At 38.8% G+C, this 14,542-nt stretch overlaps 1 protein-coding gene across 2 annotated transcripts in view; it reads left to right on the plus strand.

Annotated features, from left to right (window-relative positions):
* TRIM33 (tripartite motif containing 33) overlaps positions 1-14,542 on the plus strand; it is a 119,578-nt gene that overhangs the window by 54,581 nt on the left and 50,455 nt on the right. The gene's annotated exons all lie outside the window — the stretch shown is intronic.

The following is a 14,542-nucleotide window of genomic DNA, read 5'->3' on the forward strand; positions in this document are numbered from 1 at the left end:
TAGCAAAATTCCCAGTTTCTATTAAGTTGTATTGTAGTTTAAAAGATGGTCTTGCTTACCCATAGTTCTGCCTTTTCTTAAGTGTTCTTAGTTCTGCCTTTTCTCAAGTGTTCTTATGACATTTCTGCTGATTTGATGGAAATAGGTTTTATGGATCTCCTGCCCAAAAAAAGGGTAGGTTAAGTAGGATTAATCACATTTTAATGTGTTTAACTATAGAGTGTCTTAGTGCTTTTAATTCCTTAAGTTCATTGGAATTCCTTAGAATCCTCTTAAAGAGGGAATACATTAGCCCTAATAGCTAACAATTACTGTAGTTTGTGCGAGGTACTTTTTTGAATGCTGCATGTTTGTTTAATTCACACCAACTATCCAAGAAGTGTTATTTTAAAAAGGTGAGGGAGCCTACTTGCAGAAAGCTTCAGTAAATCTATATAGGTTCTCACCATAAGTAGTAGAGCCTGGGTTTGAACACAGGCAGTTGGATCTATTTTAAACCCATATGCTTATTTTCTTCCATATGGCATATGGATACAGACACAGGATATGGAATCTCTCAAACTTGACCAAATAAAATTAATGGTCTTTGTTCTTTTTTACTGTACTATAGAACATTTGTTTAGAATTGCTACTTTAAACTTTTGTAACTTTAATTTGTCCCCGAATGTTTTTGTTTTTGTTTTCCCGAATGTTTAATCTTACCTGCAAGTTGGCTAATGTTTCGCTTCATGTGACTAATCTTATGGATGCCTTCACCTCAGGGCCAGATTTTACCATTGATTGTTTTGTAATAATCTCAAGACAGATTGCCATTCTCACAGCTGTAGGTCAGATCTTTGAGCCCTTGGGTTACTTATGCTTTTTAAATTATTGGTGAGAAGCAAAAAGAGAAGGAAGATGGCATCCTTTTTCCCATGAAAGAATAGCTTCAACTGTTCTTCCCTCAGAGGTTAGCCCTGCCTGATCCTTCTTTTTTCCTCACCATTTCCTTTACCACTTGGTTTTAAGTTTTAATCCTCTCTTGATTAAAGAGATGATTTTATATTTTATATTGTATATTTTTTCCAGGATAGACTCTTGTAGAACTCATGTCATTGATCTTTATTTATTTGAAAGAGAGAGAGCACGTGCGTGCATGTGCACACACACTCCTCAGTGCAAGGGGTGAGGGGGTTGGGCAGAGGAAGGAGGGGGAGATGGAATCTCAGGCAGGCTCTATGCCCAGCCCAGAATAGAGCCCGATGTGGGACTCCATCTCATGACCCTGAGTTGAAATCAAGAGTTGGGCGCTTAACAGACTGAGCCACTCAGGTGCCCCTGTCATTGCACTTTGAAACCCTAGGTTTAGGCAGCCCTGGTGGCCCAGTGGTTTAGCGCTGCCTACAGCCTAGGGCGTGATCCTAGAGATCCTGGATCACATCAGGCTCTCTGCATGGTGCCTGCTTCTCCCTCTGCCTGTGTCTCTGCCTCTCTCTCTCTCTCTCTGAATAAATAAATAAATAATCTTAAAAAAATAAAATAAAACCCTAGGTTCCTTTTACTACAGCACACTTAGCGTTGGTCTTCTTGCTTTGAGTTTTACCTTGTCAAATTCATTCTGTCCACATTGCTGTCAGGGTTATTTTGCTAAAATGGAGTCCTTCCTCACCCTTCACTCCCCTTTTAAAACACCTTTCAGTGGTTCCCCTATAGCTGAAGTTTCGGGTGTTCCATATAGCAGACATTATTGAGTCATAGTAGAGTCTTCTCTCTTCATCATCTGTACAAAGTTAGCATACAACTCACAAGACTACCCTCATTTCTTCCTTCTTTTTTTTTTTTTTAAGATTTTATTTATTTATTCATGAAAGACACAGAGAGGCAGAAACACAGGCAGAGGGAAAAGCAGGCTCCGCGCAGGAAGCCCGATGTGGGACTCCATCCCGGGACCCCGGGATCTCGACCTGAGCCAAAGACAGATGCTCAACCAACTGAGCCACCCAGGCGCCCCTCTTTCTTCTTTCAAAGATTATATTCATAAGAGAGAGGGAGAGAGAGCAAGTACAAGTAGAAGGAGGGGCAGAGGGAGAAAGATTCCCCATTGAGCAGGAAGCCCAATGTGACACTTAATCCCAGGACCCCAGGATCATGACCTGAGCCGAAGGCAGATGCTTAACTGACTAAGCACCCAGGTGCCCCGACTACACTCATTTCTGACATCAACTGCAGAGCTCAGTAAAAACCCTATTTGGAAAACAGCATGTTTAGCTCATTGAGCTCATTGATATGATTTGTTATTGTCTTCAGTTGGAGTAATGATCTTCTAAATAGGATGCTGTTCACCTTGGAACTGTTATCCACAAACTAGTTTGTGTTCTTTTCCCTTCTCTTCCCTTCCCACTTCCCTGCTCCCTTCCCCCTCCCCTTTCCCTTTCCCTTCCCTTCCTCCTTCCCTTCCTTTCCCTCTTCCCTTCCCTTTTCTCTTCGATGTATTAGTTTATTCAGTTTTGAAGTATAGTTGACAACCAAGCAGCTCTCTTTTTTTGTTCTTAAAGAGCTGTTCATAGGGTACATATGGTTCTAGGATTCAGCAGCTCAAGTGGTTTTAAAGTCATCATTAGGGGAAAAGAGGCTGTTTGCTCATAAATACAATAAATAACTCTGCATCATGCTGGTCACATGTTCCTGAACAAACCATTTCTATTTTATGTGGAACTCCTCTGGGCACTGCTTTCCTTACTAGAATGTTCCTCTATTGCTCAATACATTGTGTATGTTTCACATTGTAGAGTTATATTATGTCCTTTAGTCATAGAGTCAGTCTTAATGCCCAAGAGCAAGTTAGTAATTTTCTCTCAAATGGCGTATATTTTAGCATGGTATCCAGAAATTTTCTGGTCCAAAACCCTAATGCTGCTGAGTGGTACTCATTGGCTTTTTGCCATAAATTTTATTCTACATAAGTTTGTGTTGCTCAAAGTCCCCAAGTCAGATCTTTGTATTGTAGGAGCCCAAGAGCATCGGGAAACAGAGTGCTTTTTGCAGTTAAGATATGGCCTGCCTTTGTTCGGGATCCCATTCAAATACAGCCTTCTTTTGGATAGTTGTATTGATTGATGCTACTAGTATTCCCATATGTGGAATATGTGTCCTTCACAATTCAAATATACCACCAAACGTTGGGCTTTTCTTGTTTAGTTTTAGGGATAGATGGCAAAAACTATTTTTCTTTACTTGTGGAATGTTAAGGGTGGCACCTGCCTAAGAAATTCCTAAGAATTTCACTTGTTTGGGCAGGTCCTTGGACCTGGTGGATTTATCAACATGTTCTTTTGGTCATAGGTGTCCTTGTTGCACTTAAGTCAGTTGTACCTTTATCTTTAGTTTGTGATATTGTCATGGTATCATCAAGATCTTGTATCCTTTCTAGTCTCATACCAGTAACCTGGTGAATTTAAGTAATCCTTTGGCAATAGAGTAAATGTAAATTGTTGATCCTTCCATGTGAAGGAAAATTGTTGTTGGCTTTTTTGTGGGGGGAAATCAAGGCAGAAAAAAACATTTGCAGGGTCAGTCACTGAGTACCACTCTTATAGTCTGCTATATATATTTTTCTACTATTGAAATGAAATAAGGGACTGCTGATATTATGGGGGCACTACTTTATTCAAGCTTTATAGTCTACTGTTAGGTTTGATGAGCCTTACACTTTTTCATAGGCTACATATACTTTGTTATTGTTCAGAGAATTCATTGGTACCAGTAGTCTGTCTTACAGCTTGTCATTAAAGTGATAATCTCTTTATCCACCAGGTATCATATACTGTCTCAAATTAATTTTTGTGGGCTCAGACAGTTTCAGTGGTTCCTGTCTTAGCATATCTAATCAATACTGGCCCTTTTTTAGGGGGGGTTAATACTGGCCTTAAGGTGAATTTATATGCCTTCTGTTTTACAATAGCAGTTTGACATTATATCCAATAGTTCAGTTAAGGAAAGGGGAAGTAACCACTTCACAGAAAGTTTGTTCAAGCATTCTAACTTTAATCCAAATTAAAAAAAATTTTTTTTCTTTTATTGGAGTTCAAGTTGCCTTTATTTATTAATTTATTATTCATTCATTCATTCATTCATGAGAGACAGAGAGAGAGGCAGAGACACAGGCAGAGGGAGAAGCAGGCTCCATACAGGGAGTCTGATGCGGGACTTGATCCCAGGACTCCAGGATCATGCCCTGGGCCAATGGCAGGCGCTAAACCACTGAGCCACCCAGGGATCCCTATTCTAAATTTTTACCTTAATCCTACAACTATTGTGTCTCTTCCCAATCCAACTGTAGCTCCCCAGTAGGATTTTAACAGATTTTAGAATTATAGTGCATTGGGCTCTCATGTTGAGGAGTTAAAGAAATGTCTTTAATCTACTCCCTGGCTATTTTACACACACAAGCGCATATTACCTTGTTTCTCCAGTTGGGTGTTGAACCAGAATACCCTGGCCTCTCTTTCAGTATTCAGTGTGATAAATTTATTGGACAGTCACCCTTGGCAATTCCAGGTCAGGTTTTTCAGGTCTTCTTTGTCCTCTGGCTTTTAAAATTTCTCTGAACTTGTATAAATACAGCAGAGTTCTTTAGGGCCCTTTAATTTTGCGGAGCAGCAGTGATTCTTATTGGTCCATCCAACTTCTAATCATACTACATTAAGATACTTGTTTCAACCCCATCAATATCTGCTTTATTCATTCTCATTTTTTTACGTAGCCATCTGAAGATTTCCATCCTGCTGTGTTAAATCCCTTGACTCTCCCCTTTGTTTTCCTATTTTCACTCGAATCTCTAATTTTCTCAGCATCTGTAAACCACATATTGGGAATCTGAGAAAATAGATCTGATAAGACTTCTCAGATCATTGCTAAATATTGTAGCAGTAAGGTTGCATGGGGTGCCCATGTAGAAGTGTGCCCCTTAATCACAGTACTTACTATAATCTCAGTAAGAGGATGCTCGGCAGGTGAATATCCTGATCTTCATAATGCAAGTCTAGCATGGCTTGCATAAAGAAGCACATTAGCCACTGCTTCTGGGGAATCTCTACATTTATAGGAGAACAGTTCTCTTCCTCTATTTTAGGGTCAGCAAACTTTATGGGATCATTTATCTGGTCCACTGGGTTAGCTGTCCCCTTGGGAATGACCTCCTGTGTGTCTGAATTATGTATATCCATCTGTGGTTGTTCACTAGTGAGTTGTGGGTCCTGCATCAGCTCAGACATTGCTCTTCTATTTTGCACCATTCAAAACCAGTGATCTGCCTTTAGGTAATCACTCTCACAATATTTTAGTAAAGGTTTTTCTTTTAGAAGCATCGATCTACAAGTGAAATATTCCTTTTTATTAGTTTCTTGGTTTTGTCTTTTCCTAAACCTGGAGTACATTCTGTGACTAGAGTTCATGAGGATTCTTTTTTCCCCACCATACTTTTTCCCTTTGGAATGGCCCTGAGGCTAGCAGTGGCCATAGTTCATAGCTGAAACCTAAGCTTTCCCCAGTGTTAGTATCTGTCCCAACACTGTTCATTTTAGCTACTTGAGAATCAAGAACCAAAAGATTGGAAAAAAAAAAAAAAACCAAAACCAAAACCAAAGGATTGTATAATTGTTTCTTATTGGCTTGCATTTCCTTATTTATCCAGGGAGTCAACTCCTGGGGAGTTGCATCTACCTTTCTAAATTCCATTGATAACTTACCTCTAGTAACTTCAGCTGCAGTTCGTACCATGAGTGATGAGATAGTTATCCAGGAATCAGAGGTTCATAAACGCTTGTCCTCTCTTCCTTCCTCTTCCCAAACCTCATGTTTCAGTGAGTCAGGATCATTCTAGTGAATCCCATTTCTGATACCAATTATGAATCTAGAGAACAATGTAAGTGCCCTCACATTTGACACCAAGTGCAGAATTTGAGGAGCATCCAGATCATTCCTTTTTTTGAGAGAGAGACAGAGGAGGGACAGAGGGAAGGGGGGAGAGAGAGAGAGAGAGAGAGAGAGAGAGAGAGAATATCCCAAGAAGTCTCCCAAGAAGTCTCCATGCTCATTGTGGAGCCTAGTGTATGGTTCTGTCTCATGACCCTGAGATCACGACCTGAGCTGAAATCAAGAATCAAATGCTTAGCCGACTGAGCTGCCCAGATGCCCTCCCCCAAACCACCCTTCTGACATTCATTGTAAGTTGAGGATTTCCTGAGGTTACATGAGATTCAATAATTTGCTGGAATTGTTAGATAATTTGCTAGAACTCACTGAAAACTATCATACTGGAAGGATAGTGAGAGGATACAGATTAAAATCATACAAGGGAAAGATGCATGGTGCAGAGTCTAGGAGTGTTCCAAATGTCGAGGTTCCAGTTATCTTCTCTCAGTGGAATCTTGGACATAATTAACTCCTACCAGCAATGATGTATGGCAGTATGCAGAGAATATTGTAAACCAAGGGGGCTCATCTGATGCCCCCCCCCCCCCAATAGCTATGAAAGTTGTATAGCTGAGTTTATTTTCTTTTTCTTTTTTCTTTTCTCTAGCCTGGCCAGAGATTTGAGTCTTCTATTGGGTGTCTAGAATCTTTATTGGAGCTCTGTCATATAGAATATTGCTCACTGGCGATGTGACTGACCTGTCTCTAGCCCTTCCCTGAGGTTGAGCTGATACCGTGTGACCAAAATCTTCCACTATACACCATGTCATTCTCATGTAGCTCAAGGTGCCAGGTAAACACAGGTACTTTGATCAGGCAGTACATTTCAGTACTCTCAGTAGTTAAGACAAAAGCCAGACTTTCCTATTTGTGAAGGTTATACTTATTACACTGTTTGTCAACTCCTCCTTGTGCTCTTATAGTAGCAAATCCTGTTGTAAACTCTCTGCTTCTATAAATGCAGGCAACATTTTTTGCTTCATCTTCCCCACTCCTTTTCCCTACCTGGATTTTAAGGTCTTTTAGGACTGGTTCTTCAGGGGTCTCAATTTCCTGTATGCTTAGTGATCAAGTCAGCTTTCCCTTCTCTCCTTGAGTCAGTTACCTGATTATGATAATTTACATTTTCTTGGAAAATTATTCATTAGAAATTTTAACATATTTGGTGAGAATTAAATGGCATTAAGATTTTACAAAAATCCGTGGTTATATCTCTTGTTTGTAATGTTGTATATAGCTTAGTTTATTTCTGTTTTCCTTATTAGCCTTGGCCATAGATTGGAGTCTTTTATTGGTTGAGTGATTGAAGTCACTTATTCTGTTCTTTAAAAGTGTTCTAATTCTCATAGTTCTATCTTTATTCTTTCCTTAGTTCAATTTTGTTGTACTTTTCTTAGATTCTTATATTGAATCTTAAGTTATCAAAAAGATTTAGTTTCATTCTGTAATTGTTATCGACTTACACAGTTTAAAATTGTAGTTTTGTTTCCTCCACGCTAAATATTATAGTGATAAAGATGAACTCTAATGTGTGTGTGTCTGTATTTTTTTTTTAAATATTTCTGTATTTTAGAGCAAGCCTGTGGATGAGTGAGGGAAGGGACAGAGAGAGAATCCCAAGCAGACTCCTCACTAAACATGGAGCCTTATATGGGGCTCAGTCTCATGACCCTGAAATCATCACCTGAGCCCAAAATCACAAGTGAAATGCTTAACCGACTGAGCCACCCAGGCACTATATATATATATATATATATATATATATATATATATATATATATATATATATATATATATACACGTATATATATATATATATATATATATATGTATTTTTTTAAAAACGATTTTAAGAAAAAAAGAAAACGATTTTAAGAGAGGGAGAGAGCATGTGCATAAGTAGAGAAAGAGAATCTTAAGCAGGCTTCATGCTAAGCATGGAGTGGGGCTTGATTTCATGACCTGAGCCAAAATCAAGAGTAGAATGCGTAACATACTGAGCCACTCAGGTGCCTCTGTGCATCTTTTAAATGCAGAAAATGAAAAAAAAAAAATGCAGAAAATGTAGTACCAACTTTAGAAGCTGGCTATAGGGATTGAATGAGAATTTCACCTACAAAGTACTTGCACAATAACTACTCAATATCAGTTTAGCAATTAGCTATTACTAACATTGTAAGCTTACGTTTTCTTTCTTCTATCTTTTAAAAAACATTTTACTGAAGTCTTTGGTATTTATTCTTTAATGACCTTGGAAGTTGTTCTCAAAAAGGAAAACAGCTATAGGATTTTATGAAATTTTGTGCAGTTTTGAACATTACATGGTTTCTAGCTCTACCATGGAGTTATTCCACCTCCCTCTATAATTCTATTCACAATAAATGAATAAAATAGGTATAGACTTTAAAAAAAATCAAAATGATGAGAGGAGAGACATCAGTGGATATTGCAGTGAAATTTTTAAAAGCTGGGAAATGGATTGAACATATGGTGGATCTGATAATTGACTTAGTAGAATTGAAAGAACTACAACCCAAGGGCACGCAAAGAACATATATCATGGAAACTACGTGATTTAATTCTCAGAAACCTATTATGAATCAGGATTTGGAGGCCATAAGTATCGCAGAAGTTGGGCTTATCCTCTGGGCGATAGCAGGTCTAGATGGAGAGTGGAAATGAGGTACATGGCTGAATATCAGGGTGGTTAAGTGTAAGTCTGCAGTAAACTCTGGGACCTTCACTTTCCCTTACTTGCTTCCAGATTGCAGTAGTGACTTTTTTTTTTTTTTTTTTTAAACTATCCCTTGCTGTCCTCCCGCTGTAATTAGAGAAGCCTTTTCACTCTGGAGAAAGTGATCAGAAGAAGCTTCTAAATGACATTGGGGTTCATTTCTAATTAAGAAGATTGCCTTAAGTGAAGCTCACTAGTTCATAAGTTCTGCTCTCACACATGACTCTAAGCAGATTTTAAGTATACTTAAATGTGAATGGGTGAATGGATCATCTGGCATTTGAGAAGAGACACCCTCATGTGCCATGTGGTATACATTGTGGACTATGTTGAGAATTCTTAACTCTTCCCTCTCTTGTCTGGCTTCAAATATAGAGACTGGAAAAGCTAAATATTTCCTGGCATTAAGATAGCTCTGATCCATAGTTTATGCCCATAAAATACAAGTAGAATTCTCCTTAGTTTGTGATTTTTAAAAGGGACAAATGTTGGTGTCAGCTTTTTTCCAGCTTTTTCCTTCCTTGAATTAGGATGTGATACCTGGAGCATATAATGATACCATTATATGCTCTTAGGGTAAAGCCGGGATCCTCTCAGAGATTGTAGTTTTTGTTTTTTGTTTTTTTTTAATTTTTATTTATTTATGATAGTCACAGAGAGAGAGAGAAAGAGAGAGAGAGAGAGAGGCAGAGACACAGGCAGAGGGAGAAGCAGGCTCCATGCACCAGGAGCCCGACATGGGATTCGATCCCGGGTCTCCAGGATCACGCCCTGGGCCAAAGGCAGGCGCTAAACTGCTGCGCCACCCAGGGATCCCAGATTGTAGTTTTGATGTTGTTCAGCTAACACCGTCAGCTACATCTGGTCTAATTATATGAATCTTTTTTTTTTTTAAAGATTTTATTTATTTATTCTTGAGAGACACAGAGGGAGGCAGAGACATAGGCAGAGGGAGAAGCAGGCTTCCTATGGGGAGCCCGATGTGTGGGACTCAATCCTGGGACTCCAGGATCACGCCCTGGGCCGAAGGCAGATGCTTAACCACTGAGCCACCCAGGTCTCCCTATATGAATCTTTATTAGTCACAAGTCACTACAGTAGTACATTTTTTTTTTAAGATTTTATTTTTTTATTCATGAGAGACACAGAGAGAAACAGAGAGAGAGAGAGGCAGAGACACAGGCAGAGGGAGAAGCCGGCTCCATGCTGGGAGCGTGATGTGGGACTTGATCCCAGGTCTCCAGGATCAGGCCCTGGGCTGAAGGCGGCGCTAAACCGCTGAGCCACCTGGGCTGCTGGGTAGTACAGATTTCTGATTGACATAGCCACCCACATGAAAGAGACCAAGACACTGAATAAAAGGGCTGCAAAGGCATAAGATAGGAACAAAAGGAAATGTAAAGTCAAAATGATGACATCCTGAAAGGTATGGCAAGCTACTGGATTCTATAGGATAGAATCTTTGTAAAAAGAATTCATTAAAAAAAAAAAAAAGAGCTCTTAGTAGCATGATAGCTAAAATAAAAAATTAACAGGTTTGGTAGATAAATTCTAGTTAGTATCCTAGAAAATACAGCAAAAAGAGAAAAGACAGATAAGAAAATTACAAGATATCCAGCAGCCAGCCAATACAAATTACAGAAAAAGAAATGATCAAATAATACAGGAAACACTCCTAAGAACCTAGAGTTGCCAGTCTGAAATGACCTGTTTAGTACCAAATACATTGATTGTTAAAAGGGACCCACAGAAAAAGTGTATGTCACCATAGAATGATAGCATGCAGTGGATTAAAGTGAAGATCAGCAAAGTTTCCAAAGTAGGCAACATGTAATGAAATGGGAATCTAAATAGGATCTTTAAAAGTGTCAATATAAGGAAATAGACGAAAGTGGTGAAACAGTGATTTCAAAAGTTGGGAGCTGAGAGGGAAAGGATTTTCCATAGGTTTCTATAGGTAATTATTTTTTTCAAGATTATTTTTAAGTAATCTACACTCAATATAGGGCTCAAACTCACAACCTCAAGGTCAAGAGTGGCATGCTCTACTAACTGAGCCAGCCAGTTGCCCATTCCACAGCTGAATTATTGTGAGAATGAGAGGTAGATATTTTTCAGCATACAAGGATTCAGAAACTGCCTCTCATGCACCTCTTTCTGGAGTGCTATTAGTGTGATCCACAAAAATGTTAGTAAACCAAGAACGTGAATGGTGAATTGTGAATATTGGAATGTCCAGAATGACATCTATATAGTAGTTAAACTGAAGCGTGAAGACTGAGGATACGTCCAGGGAAAAAATGAAAAAGTGGAATTACTTCTAATATATTTGGTATTGTTAGGTCATTTAAAAAATAATATTCACAAATTTTTGACACATCTGGTGAAAAATGAGATTTATTAGGGATTGGTAAATTGAAAGTTAAGCAGAGGGGAACCGAGGGCACTCAATAATTTTAAAAAGTTTAATAAAAAAATTATTCTTAAAAAAAAATTATTCTTACTACACTCCTTGGCTTGTCCTTGGGCAGAGTATTTACATGGTCATTTATTCAAAAAATAATTGTATGCCTACTGAGTGCTAGCCGTGGTATATTTCAGTGAAAAAAATTAAACTCATTGCCTGCAAGGACCTAATTTTTCATAAGACTCAGACAAATAAGTAATATATCAAATGTTGATTGTTATATAGAAAAATAAAGCTGAGAAGTCGAGACAGGATATGTGGACATGTGGATGTTTTTATTTTATTTTATTTGTTTAAGTTTTAAAAAGATTTTATTTATTCATGAGGGACACAGTAGGAGGGAGAAGCAGGGAGAAGCAGACCCCATGCAGGAAGCCGGACGTGGGACTCTGTCCCAGGTCTCCAGGATCACGTCCTGGGCTGAAGGCGGCGCTAAACCGCTGAGCCACCCAGGCTGCCCTATGTTTTTATTTTAAGTAGGATGATTTCAAAAGGCTTCCATGATGAAGTTGGCTCTGAGTAGAGACTGAAGGAAGAATGGGAGCAGCTCTACTTGGCCCAGAGGAGCATGTTTTAGATAGAGAAAGCAACTGACAGGGGCCAGAGATAGTAGCATCCTTGATTTCTCTGAGGCTCCATAGTCTGAATGGAATGAACAAGAGGAAGATTGGTATCAGGTGAGGTCAGAGGGGCAGAAGTGGCCAACTGTTGAGTGCTTTGTGGGCCATTGTAAGAATGCTTGCTGGCTCTTAGTGGGACACTTAAGCTTTGAGCAGTGGAATGATTTAACTTTATTGTTTTGAAACGGTCTTGCCATCTACAGTGAGGAAAGATTAAAGGGGTGCAAAAATAGAATTAGGAGATAAGGCTGTTTTCAGTAATTTAGACAAGACAGTGATAGCTTAGACTAGAGTGCTAACATTGGAGATAGTAAGATGTGGTCATATTCTACACATATTTTGAAGTTGGATTTGATGCCTGAAACTGTGATGTATGAATTTGCATTTGTATGAGTTATATGAGGGGTATCACCAACACCAAGATTTTTGGCTTGCACGTTACTAAGAGTAAGTGGAAGGATAGGATTGAATTTACTGAAATGGAAAAGACTGTGGGAAGACATGGTTTGTTAGGCATTTTTAGGGAATTGGTATTTAAGTTTTGGCCATACTAAATTTGAAACCTTAAAATAATGTAAACAACTATTTTAATGATAAAATTAGATTAAGCATGATAGAAGTAAGGAAGATGGTAGTATAAATGTTGAATTTTCTTCACTGTCTAAAATTGATAAAACTGGGGTGCCTGGCTGGCTTGGTCAGTAGAGTATGTGATTCTTAATCTCCGGGTTATAAGTTTGAGTCCCACGTTGGGTGTAGCAATTACTTAAAAAATAATTTTTTTTTTTTAAATTTTAAATAAGTAAAGTTGATTAAACTATTTAGGCCTCTGATTTTAAAGACATCCCATAGCCCTGCCCCCATCCTTTCAAGAGAGAGGGTCCTCACATTTAGTGAGCCCTCTCAGATTTCTGTTCCATGAATTCTCATCATAGAGCAAGATGGAACATATACATTTGGAGTGAGTTTGCTTCTCCTGAGATGAGGGTCATAAGTAAACCTGCAGATTTTAAGACCACACAGTTCTGACTCTTTTTTCCTTATGTGGGATGAAGATGTGGTTGACTTTATTACAGTTTCTTCTAACAGATTATAAGAGGAAGCCCCAGGCCCCACCCTTCTTTACCACCATTTGCACTTCTCCATCATTACTCGCTTTAAATTTATGAGGGCTAACATTACCATGTTCTTTATCCCTATTTGTCACCCAAGAAAAGTCCCACATTTCCAGGTTTCCCCTCATCTGCCATAATTTAAGTCCCATAGGCTCTGCATGTGATAGTTGTGTCTCCGCCACACTGTTCTCTGGGATTCATGGTTTGTCATCAGCAGGATCTCTTTATCCTCAATCTCTTTTTAAAATCCTTTTCTGTGCTTTCTCTGCTATAGTGGAAACAAAGCGGTAGGACACTGCTTCCCCTGCAGCCCTCTTCACTGGTGGCTATATTTTCTTTGATATTTCATGTATCACCAGACCTGGAGATGTATAGTCAGTCTCTTTGCTGTTTTTATTTTTTTTATTTTTTATTTTTTTTTTAAATTTATGATAGTCACACACAGAGAGAGAGAGAGAGAGAGAGGCAGAGACATAGGCAGAGGGAGAAGCAGGCTCCATGCAGGGAGCCCGATGTGGGATTCGATCCCGAGTCTCCAGGATCGCGCCCTGGGCCAAAGGCAGGCGCCAAACCGCTGCGCCACCCAGGGATCCCTCTTTGCTGTTTTTAGACCATTCTTTATCCTTCCTCCCTAAAAGTCTCCAAATTTTAATCTTACATCATCATTTCTATTCCTCATTGGTGCTGTCATAGAAAAATCCATGGGTCATTTGATTTCATCTCTTAAACAGTTCCTAACTCAGAGGCCACCTGTAGATAGTACTGTTGTCTTAATTCCTGGAGTTTTTTAATATACACAGACTTGATCCTCCAGATACTCTAGTCTTTGTGTTTTTGAACTCCTTTCTAAAGTTTATGTCCTCTGTAAAAAATAAAAAAATAAAAAAAATAAAGTTTATGTCCTTTACATTACCAGTCACATCCATGATTGTACATTAGACATTGGCATTTCCAATAATTATATTTAATTTCAAGTGACCACATCTCTTCTCAGTCTAGCACATTCTACTTAGTATCAGACTTCCACAGTTTTTCACTACTCAGTGACTTTTAATCCATTGATAGTACTATTCTTTCACTTTACATCACTCTTCTGTGTTTTCACTTAACCCTTTTCCAGTTTTATTTCAGGCTAATCATTTTCACTCACTCACATTTAGCTTGACTCCTGTATCCCACTTGGTCAAACTCTTGGTAAAACCGCAATCTTGATTAAACCCACTTGCCTTCTGTCATGCTTTGGTTATGCAGCGGAACATCATGGGAGAAAAAATGCATGACACCAACCAATCTTATGCTCATTTCATGACCACTTACCTTAGGTAGATTCTTAATGTTACCTGTCAGTCATACTGTGCATTAACAGTGTTTCTTGTTAGCATTTCATTGTCCATCCCCACTTCCAGATACTGGGAATGCTTCCTACTTCATTGAGAAAACTGAAGAAATACAGAGAGAACTTCTGCAGACTTTCCCTGCCACATCTACTTGTCTACCAGTTATTCCCAGCAGTATTTTAATATTCTGCTATTTTTTCTTCCATCTTTAAAAATGAGAAGGTAAAACCTTTTCTTTAACCCACTTTCCCTTTGGGCAGTTGTCCCTGTTCCTCTTTGCAGGAAAATATTTTGAAAGGATTGCTTGTAATCTGCAG

Source organism: Vulpes vulpes, chromosome 8 (genome assembly GCF_048418805.1).
Source record: "Vulpes vulpes isolate BD-2025 chromosome 8, VulVul3, whole genome shotgun sequence".
Taxonomy (NCBI): Eukaryota; Metazoa; Chordata; class Mammalia; order Carnivora; family Canidae; genus Vulpes; species Vulpes vulpes.